At 38.5% G+C, this 11,837-nt stretch overlaps 1 long non-coding RNA gene across 1 annotated transcript; it reads right to left on the bottom strand.

Moving 5' to 3' along the window:
* Positions 1 to 6,724: 6,724 nt before the first annotated feature.
* Positions 6,725 to 7,286, bottom strand: LOC139079601 (uncharacterized). The gene is made up of 2 exons (XR_011533345.1): positions 7,244 to 7,286; positions 6,725 to 6,990 (listed from the first exon to the last, which is right to left on the bottom strand). It is a non-coding gene; the product is annotated as an uncharacterized lncRNA (long non-coding RNA).
* Between the last annotated feature and the right edge of the window lie 4,551 nt (positions 7,287 to 11,837).

Here is an 11,837-nt window from a genome sequence, read left to right as displayed (position 1 = left end):
AGCCTGTAAGGTTTCTGCTGAGAAATCTGCTGAAAGCCTGATACAGGTTCCTTTGCAGGTTATTTTCTTCTGCCTTGCTGCCCTTAATAATTTTTCTTTGTCATTGACTTTTCCCAGTTTTACTATTATATGCCCTGTAGAAGGTCTTTTAGCATTGATGTAATTAGGAGTTTTAGTGACTTCATGTATTTGTAAGTCTGGTTTGTTCCCCAGGTTTGAGAAGTTCTCAGCTATTATTTCTTTCAACAAGCTCTCTGCTCCTTTCTCCCTCTCATCTCCCTCTGGAATACCTATAATCCTTATGCTGTTTTTCCTAATTGAGTCAGATATTTCTCAAAGAATTCCTTCATGTTTTTTAAATCTTAGTTCTCTCTCCTCCTCCACCTGAAGCAATTCTATATTTCTATCCTCTAAATCACTAATTATTTCCTCCATAATGTCAGCTCTATTTTTCAAGGATTCTGGATTATTTTTATCTCATTAATTGTGTTCTTCATATCCAGAATTTCTCCTTGGTTTTTTTTATAGTTTCAATCTCTTTGGTGAACTATTCCTTCTTCTCATTAATTTTATTACTGAGCTCAGTGAACTGTCTTTCTGAGTTTTCTTGGAACCTGTTAAGTTTCTCTATGACAGCTATTTTGAATTCTCTGTCATTTAGATTGTAAATTTCTGTGACTTCAGGGTTGGATTCTGGAGATTTGTCATTTTCCTTCTGCTCTGAATTGTTACTGTAGTTTCTCATGGCGTTTGTGACTCTAATCCTTTTCTGGCACATCTGTGTTAGTATCAGGTCACAGATTCCACCTGCTACCACTGGTGGGAAGCAGGATCTGTGTTTCTGATCCCACCCTGTTTGCTGGAGGTTGTGGGGATACAGTGGGTGGTCACACTTGCCAGGAAAGCACTCGTGGGTGGGCTCAGGGCTGCTGCCGCTGCTTCTTACAGTCTCACCAAGTTGTGTTCCCACTTGCAGGGCAGCAGCAGCACTATGGGCACTCCCAGCCAGGAAAGCATTTGAGCGTGCACACAGAGCTGCCATGCAAGGGTCATGGAGTGCTCACCTATCTCCACTACTTCCCAGAGGCCCAGTCCATCCACTTTCATATGTATAGCTGCATGGGTCTCTCATCCTGTTGTGCTGTGTGGGTATCCCCCATTAATCAATGAATGTCCATTTAGTGGTAGTTCAAAGGAGGAGATAGAAAGGGAACAGCTCATTCTGCCATGTTGCTGATGTCACTTCTAGATCATTGCATTTTTAATCATTGCATAAACATGTCTGGGTCTTCATGACTAAAATGTACTTTGAAAATGTTTTTTAATTAAGATAATTATGATATAAAGAGCAAGAATAATTTTGTTGAATTAAACAATTTGATGGAATAATTTCTTTTCCCTAAACATATTCTCTGACGTTACAGTTTTCCATGACAAAGCACATTTTTTTAGGTCTCTGTCTTTCCTCCCATACCCTCCTCACACCTCTCCTCTGAAGCCCACCCCCACTTCAATCTCCTCTCCAAAGAGAAGAAATTCTAATTATAAGTCATATTCCAGGGCACAGATCATACCACATTTGCTAGTGGAGAACCATGCATAACAGGGTCAGCATATGAGTGTGCTCCCTCTCTTCTTTCTCTTGGTTATATGAGGCTGAAGATATCAGCTGACCCACGTCCTGGACTCTTAGGATGATAAAATGATTCTCAAGAAATCTTAAGGGAACAAAAAGAGGTTGTGGAAAATCACTACAGTATCATAATATTTCTTTCTCATGTTCTCTATTCCACCCTTTTTTAAAAAGCATCTTACATACTATTTTATTTGGTACTCAATAACTCTATCGTTCAAATTCCTGAAGTTCCTAGTTCCTTCTGCTACTTGTTGTTTCTGGTGACTCTTACTCAAGGTGGATTGTTTCCATGTGTTTTGTATTTTTAGATTATGAGTTCATGTTTAGTGGAGCCTCTAACTTGAAAGCTAACTGTTTAACAAGGGCATTCCCATCGTTTACTTATTCAACAAACATTGACTTATACGCCACGTGGACGTATGATGGTCTCTACCCATAAGGAACTTTAGAGTTGCTATCTATCTGTACTGGTTGGGGCAAATAGTCAACATCCTAGTCATAATAATAATAGCTAACACTTATTGAGCAATCATTGGGTGCCAAGAATTCAACATGCATCACTTCACTTAATCCTCAACAACCTTTTAAGGGAGGTACTATTATTATCACCATTTTATAGATGAGAAAAGCTGAGGTCTGTAGAGAGGTTAATAACTTTCCCATGGTCACTTTGCTAGTACACTGTAGAACCAGAATTTCAAATCATGTCATCCTGACTCCAGCACCCAAACTCTTACCCACTAGGCTATATTACAGTCACACATAAATTTCAAAGCAATTAGGCTCAAACCAAAGGCAGCAACATCAGGCCAAGAAAGATAGGGACTAGGCTGAGATCCAGAGGTTCCTCACTCATTTGGACATAAAATACAGGCTGAGAGTAAACAACCTGCTGCAGAAACTGACCTCAGGGAAGACACATCCAATGTCTGGTCTGATGCAAGGTTTAATTCTAAGTTTCACAAAGTAGGGAGGCTGGGGCTTCTCCTTCCCATGTCCCCACTGGGACAGGTTCAAGAGCTGGAACAGAACTGGGCTTCCAGGAGTCCAGCTGCAGGGAGGCGAGGGAGAAAATAAATTTGGGGGATCTGGGGAGGGGGAAAATGTGAAAGCACAGTCTTGGTTACTCCAAAGTTTACTGACATGCTGAAGCCCACCATCTAGTACATGCTGCTCATCAGGATGAAGAAATCAGGATTTTCACAATGTGCTGTGGCATTTGAAAATGTCACTACATTTGTCTGGAGGACACAGCTCTGTAAAACTTATATTTTATGGATTTCAAGCAGAAGACAAGTTCAAAAGAAGACCTGTTGAGTCGAAAGCGTGAGAAGCTCAGGGTAAAGTGGTTGGGAATGAGATCCTGAATGGTACTCTTAGTCGTTAAGTAGGTAGACAATCAGCGCCAACAAACATCAAGGATGCTTGTGCCCACTTCCTAGCAGATGCAACTTCTTCTAAAGAAAAGGTATTTTCAAAAACTCTGACTAAATGGGATTCAATAAAATTCTTACGTCTCAATAGATTATGTCGCACAGCCTTGAAAATCTCATTTTAACTGTTTATACCACTGTTTGCCATCTATAAAAGTTCTACCTAGAACAATTAGGAAAAAAACTGCATACATTCTTTAATAATAACCCATGCACTTAAGTATTATGGAAATATGCATTATGTAATTATTCAACTATCAGATTCTTGCCTGAGGCCGATTAATCTCAGGAGAACACCAGACAAGGTGTTCATGAAGCCGTGGCCAGGGGTCAGTTCTCATGAATGCTATTCTGGGTCACTGTGTTTCATGACTTCCATCTGACTCCTCACCCTAGTTGGTGGCAAAGGGGACAAAGCAAGACAGAGGCAGGAAATATCCCTACTGACAGCAGAGGAGTGGCACTGCCTTCATATATGAAAGAAAACGTATTATTAGATCGTGGTTGACATTTAATAGGTAATTCACTCAAATGACTTTTCATTTTCATATCCTCTAATTTGGTGTGATTCTCCTTTTAATAGCACTCTGAACTGATGCACGTTTGCATTTACATTCAAAAATCACAGCAAATTCTCTCTAGCAAGTATGGCTCTTCTGAAGGTTGAGGACTGAAAAGGTGAGTGTCTAGCAAACCACACAGACCTCTGCCTTTAGCAGCCTGTCCTGTCACCACTCTGCCTGCATCTGCCCTGTTCGCCTCTATGAGCCCATTTCACCCCCACGTTGGGCTTTGCCTGCTTTCCTTTCCATTTTAGAGCTACCATCAACTGGACTGGTCCTCAGGGAACCTCTCCCTTTGTGCTGCGGTAGAGGACTCAGTTTCCCTGGCTTTGCTGTTCCCTTGTGTGTGACCTCCCAAAGTGAGAAAAAGGAGCATTCATGAGGGTGTTGCTGTTTATCACTGGGGAAACAAACAGGAGTTAGTCAGCCACAGTAACAAATAAATGTAAGTTACAAGCTGATAAGTCCCCTGAGGGCCCCTACTAATTGTCCTCTGGGCGGCACAATTCTGGGGATACAGAAGACTCAACATATGCTTCCAGAAAGAAGAAACGCACTACCACTTGGTAGCTTATGGTATATTTTTACAATGTAAGACCCAAACTGCCTTAAAAAAAAGAAGAGGTGAAGGCGTGGGGAGGGGACTGATTGTATATTTACATGAAATTGTCTCCAAGACATATTAAGTGAAAGCTGAGTGTAGAACTGATACATTTTGTATAAAAAAGGGATAAATATGTAGTTAAATGTATTTACTTTTAAATGACTAAAATACTGCTATAATGCCACACTAGAAACAGATGACACAGATTGCCTCTGTGGAAGGGAACTGGGTGGCTGGGGGCACACTTGGCAAGAAGATTTCTCTCTATAGTCCCTTTTATGTCTCTTGAAGTTCCACTCTTTCCTTTTTTTCTTTTTTTTACAAGTGAATATACTCACCACTCAGATATAGATACATGATAGAAAGCCAGATTTTAATGTTAAGAATCTGAAGACGTCACCCACTTCTCTGCTGTGGAAAAGATGACCCTTCTCCCCTTCTCTCACTGTCACCTCTGTCTTCACCCATCCATCCATTAAAGGATTGCTCTCAAGTTTAAATGCATTTTTGAAGTATAAGAAAAATGCAGTAGACTCTAAATGACTAGCTCTCTTCTCTTCCCCATTCCTTTCCCCTACCCTACCCCCAATTTACACAGAACCTTCCTCTTCCTAAAAATGAATTTTGAGTAAGGCTCTGGAGGCATAATTAATACCCTGTCAATTGTTAAATTGAGCTTTAAAACATTTTTAAAAGACTTTGCAGAAACATACTTTCTAGTCCCACGGCTTTTCAACTTTCTATTGGTACCACCAGCAATACTTAGCCACCTAAAGTTGACATTTTCTCTGAGGATTAAGTTGAAGGCCTTGCAAGTCTTCTTTCAGAGGATAAAAGACAACAGTCTCCTGCACATAATGTCCCCCTTCCATTAAGCATTTTTCAAAAGAAAATAAACATCCTCAAGTTTAGTAACAACAATTTGATTCCAAGAAAAATAAATTGGTTCTCAAATTCTATTGCAGCTTTGAAAATATGCTCCCTGGGCTGGGCCGGTGGCACAGCGATTAAGTGCGCAAGTTCCGCTTCGGTGGCCCAGGGTTCGCCAGTTCGGATCCCTGATGCGGACAAGGCACCGCTCATCAAGCCATGCTGTGGCAGGCATCCCACATATAAACTAGAGGAAGATGGGCATGGATGCTAGCTCAGGGCCAGTCTGTCTCAGCAAAAAGAGGAGGATTGGCAGCAGATGTTAGCTAAGGGCTAATCTTCCTAAAAAACAAAGAAAAGAAAAGAAAAGATGCTTCCTGAGTAACCAAAAAGAGATCTGCATTGTTAGTCTAACAGGAAAAAAATTAGAACTCAGCTATGCCATATAAAATGTAGCAAGAACCAGTGTCTTCCATTTCAGCAGAGCTAGAATTGAAAAAAAGAATAGTAGGCCAAATAAAGGTAGCACGTTAAAATATTTGTCAATTGTGTGGTATTACTGTTGACAACAATTTGCTCCCTATCCTGCAAGAGAATTACACATCTTCATTGTTTGCCATGATTCCTGCAGGCTGAGCACATCTCCCTGCCCTTTTTCAAACCTGGCCATGGACTTGATTGGCCAACAAATGTGAGCAGAAATGACAGTGTGCTCCCCCCAAGTAGGAGCTTATTTAAGATGCCTGCTCTTGCTTTTTAATCTCTGCCTGAAGAACAGCATATCCTAGGTGGGATGCGCCATCAGCCTGGATTCCAAGATGAAGACTCACAGAAAAGAGCCATATGAAACAGAGCCCCGCCCACAGCTGCAGCTGCAGGCAACCTGCAGCAATAGGGGACAGCTCCAGCCCAACCACAGAGGATGTGCAATGAGGTGACGAAATAAGTCTTTGTTATTATTTGCCACTGAGATTTGGGGATCACTCTTTATCACAGATTGGATGATTAATGCAACAGACAAATCACGATGCATTCATCTCAAGAATGGGAAACTAGGTTTCTGTGTTCTAGGAAAAAGGGAAAAGAAATTAACGTTTATAGAACATATGCTCTAGGCCAACTACTGTTCTAGTTTTCATGAAATTGTCCACCAACTTGATATCTGAAATAACCTCCGGAGTCTCATCTAGAAAGAGAGAAGCTAAGGTTGTTCTACGACCTCTAAGGAAGTTTCCAGAGTGGGCATTCTATATGAGTTCTTAACTGGAGCCCTTCATAAAAATAAGATTCACGCCCTAACCTGCAGTCACCACATTTTTAAGGAAGTGGATATCTGGCCTGGGTTAATCTCTATGGTTTTTTCATAATATGACTGACATTTTAAAAACACCAAGAATTGTTAGTATCATTTTCAGAGAAGACTGTCCTCCAGGTCACTGTTTGAAACTTTCTATTTCAGAGAATAAACTCATTTTTATTTCCTATTTTCACCCGGTAAATATTACATAACTACAAAAAATCTTGGAATTCTTTTAGAATTTAGCTGCTTCTTACATTGCCATGAATTTCATTAAGACACCCATAAATGTAATGATATTAATGAGAATCTGACTAATAATTTCTCTTTTCCAAAAGTTTATGTGATAACAGAGATATCGTGAAAAGACTTCAAGTCAGCAGAGTCTAATATTATTAAAGATCAATATCGTTACCGTTAATGACACACAGGCATTGTTCTTGGAAAAGAAGTGCACCTGGAGTTTGACAAATGGATTTGAAATGAAGAAGAGTGGAAATGATCTATCCTGGCTGCAAAACAGCTTTAAAAGGCAGGCAAAGTCAACTGTAATATTCAGAAGCAAATTCTCCTATGCCTCTTCTGATCTGAAAGGAAAACATTTGTAAAAAGATATATACATCTTCTGGTGACGTTAACATTTTTAACCATTTTATTCGGTATTTTAACTATACATCTATCGGATAGAACAAGAAATCTATAAATATGCCAATCTTTTTTAGGTCTAGGCAAAAAATAGGAAGATGTTGGACCAGAATTAGAAACGTAGTATTAGAAAAAATAGAGACACCTATTTTTTTTCAAAGTACATCATTAAAGTTCAATGTTATGAATACTCACGTGTCCACTGTTATATCTGTATATGAAATAAAGGCCCAGACTGGAAAATAAAAAAATGTAAGTTTAAATGAGGGGATTATGGGTGATGGTTTGGTTTATATATCTTTTATTATTGTTATAATAATGTTTTTAAACAATAACAAATAAATTGCTGCTACTAGTATCTTATTATATATACTAATTTTAATGTTCTATTTAGATACATTAATTTTAATAAATCTAAGCAATTCATGCTCTTTTCAGGAAACATATACATCACAAGGGAGTAAAAAGGAAAACAAAAACATCCATTATCCTACAAAAATTCTAAATTCCTTGATTCTTTTGTCTCTGCATATTTATATAAATAGAGAAAAAAAATGGAGTTCCACTTCCTGCAATGGATGATGCATAGCTTTAGAATAACCCTCCTATTGAGAACTAAAAGATGGGCACAATGTTTTAAAATACATATGTTTGAAATATACATTGGCCTCAAAGAATTACCAAGGCAGTGACAAATTGTGGGACCAAGATTTAAGAGAGGAGGGGAACCAAGAGAAGTAATTCCAGAATTAAAGGCACATTTCACCTCAAGGCAAATTGCCAATTCTGAAAATGAAAACGACAAATGTGGGCTGACCCCGTGGCTGAGTGGTTAAGTTCGCACGCTCCGCTGCAGCTGCCCAGGATTTCAACGTCGGTTTGAATCCTGGGCACGGACATGACACCACTCATCAAGCCATGCTGAGGCGGCATCCCACATGCCACAGCTAGAAGGACCCACAACTAAGAATATACAACTATGTACCGGGGGGCTTTGGGGAGAAAAAGGAAAAATAAAAAAAAAAAATCTTATAAAAAAAAGAAAACGACAAATGAGAGGTTGAGGCAGTGAGCACAATTTTCTTTATTCTCACAGGACCAGGGGAATAAAAATTCAGTTCAAGGCACCCCAAGGAGGAGGGGCTCTGGTGAACAGCCTGCACTTGCAGTGAGCTCCAAAAGATAGTAGGGTGAACTACGAGCAGCCTAGCCCTCACGAGAACTTAAGCGCAGATTTGAATCTGGTCCCGATTTCTGATGGGAGTAAGTTCATCTGTCCAGATGCGCTGTCTACAAGATCTGAAGGAAATCTTCCCTGGAGGAAGAAAAGATCACTCAGAGCCTCAAATTATCTCTAAAATTTTTCATAAAAAAATACCTGGCACTCAATAAAAACAAAACAAAACCAAACAACAGACAAAAAGAGGAATTATCTGCAAAGCAAGAAAAAAACACAATAGAAACAAACTCACAAGTGGTACATAGTCAATAGATTATGTTCAATCAATTAAATGAGAAGATGGAGAATTTCAGCAGAGAACGGGAAAGCAGCAAATAAGTTAAACAGAAAGTCTAGAACCAAAAAATAAAAACCTTGTAGGTTGACAACAGGAGGTTACATACAACTGAAGAGACAATTAGTGAAGAAAACATCAGAAGAAAATACACAGGCTGGAACACGGAGAGTCAAAATGGAAAAATGCAGAAACGCACTTTAAAGACTTGTGGGATGTGGACAAAGTATCGAAGAATAAGAGAGAGAAGAAAGCAGAAGCAATATTTGAGGAAATACTGGCAAAGTTTTTCCCAAAAAATGACAAAAACACCAGGAAGTGCTACAAACTCCAAGAAGAGCAAAGACAAAGAAAACCACACCCAAGTTCATCCCGGTCAAACTGCTGAAAAACAAAGACAGAGAGAAGATCTTAAAGTCAGCAGAGGAAAAGAGAGAGTTTGCCTTTAAAAGAACGACGCTGAGACCATCAGCCAATTTCTCAACAGGAAAGAAGAGAAGCAAGAAGACAACGGAATAGCTTCAAAGTGCTGAAAGAAAACATCTCTCAACACAGAATTCTATCTCCAGCAAAAAATCCTTCAAAGTTTAAGGCAAAATACATTTAATACAAAAACTGAGACGATTTGTGATCAGCACAAATACACTTGTGCAAATACAGAAGGGAGTTCTTCAAGAGAAAGGAAAATCATCCCAGAAAGAAGCACCTAGATGCAGGACGGAATGCAGAACAACGGAAATGATCAAGTGGGTCAGTATATCTAAGTGAATATTGACTACAAAATAATAGTAGCAATGTTATATGGAGTTTAAGATATACCGTTAATATCCTTGACATTAGTAGCACACAAGGCGGGGTGGGGGTGGGAGGAGGTGGAGAGAGTACTCTACCATCTTCACATTATCCAGAACTAGTATAAATTCTAAGTAAAAGTACTAATAAGAACCAAGATGATAGGTTTAAACCCAAATATATCAATAATACATTGACTGCGAATAGATCAGATACATAATTTTTAAAAAAGGTTGTCAGACTGTCAGATTAAAAATAAGCAACTCAGGGCTGGCCCCGTGGCCGAGCGGTTAAGTTCGCGCACTCCGCAGCAGACGGCCCTGTGGGTTTGGGGAGGAATAAAATTTTATAAGCAACTCAATCACATAGAAAAGATACACCATAAATAAATGAGGTTGAGAATAAAAGGATGGTAAAATTATATATTCCATGCAAACATCAACCAAAAGACAGCTAGGTATCTTCACTACTCTAAGATAAAGCGGACTTTACAAAGCACCGTGGACATAAAGAGGGACATTTCATAAAAGAGTAGGTCTAAGGGGAAAATACAATGTCTAAATTTGTATTATGAACCTAAGAACATTACCCCAAAATATATAAACAAAAAACTGGCAGAAATAAAAGAAAAATCCACATGATGGTTAGAGACTTCAACATGTCCTTCTCAATTACTGATAGAAAAAGCAAACATAAAATCAGTAAGGATATAGATTTGAACAAGATTAACAAATGGCCCAATGGATAGATATAGAACAGTGGGCCCAACTAGTGTCAAATACACATTCTTTTCAAATACCACAGAATATTTACCAAATTGTCCCAAACCTGAGACAAAAATCAAGTTTCAAGAAATTTCAGAAGATTTAAGTGATACAGGTTATGTCCTGACTAATCACGGTGTAATTAATAACAAAGAGATAACTAAAAAACCCTTATGTTTGGAAATTAACCAATACCCTTCTAAATAGCTCATAGATTAAAGGAGATCATGAAAGTGAGAAATATTTGAAGTGAATGACAATGATTTTTTGTAAACTACATATCCATTTTTGCAGATGAAGGGCTAAAGCCACACTTAGAAGGACATTTATGGCCTTAAATGTGCACATTAGAAAAACGAGAAAGGCTAAAAAACAATGCTCTCAGCTGTCATCTTAAGAAGTTAGAAAGAGAAAGAACATCAAATTAAACCCAAAGAAACTGAAGAGAGGAAAAAATAAAGATCAGATCAGAAATTAAGTTAAAAAATAGCCATATGAGAGAATCAACAAGGCAAAAAGTTGGTTCCCTGAAAGACCTAATAAAATTAACAACCCCTTGCAAAGCCAAGAAAAAAGCAAAAAAAGGGAATAAAAAAGGACATCAACTACAGTGTCTCCAGACATTAAAATATAAGTGAATATTATTAACAACTTTGCTGATAAATTTGAAATGATAAATTAAATGGACTAATTCCTAGAAAAACATAACTTAGCAAAAGGACTGGAAAATCTGAACAGTCCTATATCTATTATGGAAATTGAATATAGCCTGATATTGTTTCATATAGCAATATGTTGTAACCATTTCCTTATGTTATTAAATATACTTGTTCCGTGACAGAGGACATGTATTATAGTAATTATAGTAGTTAGTTAAGACTGGGATTTCATTTAAGCTTTCCTTATTGTTCACCATGTGACCTTTGATAAATTATATAACCTCTTTCATAATTTTTTTTAAATACTGACCTCGTAGGTGAGATATCACGTTAATTTAGTACAATGCCTTGGATCCAGTAAATTTTTGATAAAGATAGCAATGAGGATGTTTAATGACTGCATAGTAGCTTATTTTCCCGTCTTATAAATGCTACAAGAAAATCCTTGTTTATCTACCTTTACACATATCCCTAATTCCCTCAGGATAAAATCCTGGAAGTGAAATTGATGGATCAAAAGAGACTCATGATGCCTGGGGCCCAAATGTCCTTCAGAGAAGCTGAATCAGCTGACACTCCACAAACAATATAAAAATGCTCATTTTCCTACACCCTTGTCCACCTGGATATTATCCTTTTATATTTTTGCCAATTTGGTAGGACAAAGTGGCAGATCAGCATCATATTTATTTTGCATTTTACTTATTATGTAGTAAGTATGAACATTCATTATATCTATTGGCATCTGTAAGTGTCTTTTCATAAACTGCCTTTTCATATCTTTTAACAGAGCAGAAGAAAGGGAGGAGAACTGGTGCAAATTGCACAATCCTGGTGGTCAAGGGTCCCAAAGCAAAGACCCAAAGGTCCCAAAGCAGTTGGTTCTCAAACTGGCCCCCATCCACAGAGGGCAAGGAGAGACTGAAGAAAGAGGTGGACCACTCCAGATTGGTAGGTAGCAGATGTAATAAGCGAGGAAACTTACTTACGAGGCTTGTCTTGGGCGGCCACGAGAGAAATAGGTCTCTGCACCTGACCGCCAGCATCTCAAGAGCTTTTA

This window comes from Equus przewalskii, chromosome 26 (assembly GCF_037783145.1).
Source record: "Equus przewalskii isolate Varuska chromosome 26, EquPr2, whole genome shotgun sequence".
Taxonomy (NCBI): Eukaryota; Metazoa; Chordata; class Mammalia; order Perissodactyla; family Equidae; genus Equus; species Equus przewalskii.
The sequence above is the reverse complement of the archived record's forward strand: the minus strand, read 5'-3'. Positions and strand labels throughout refer to the sequence as shown.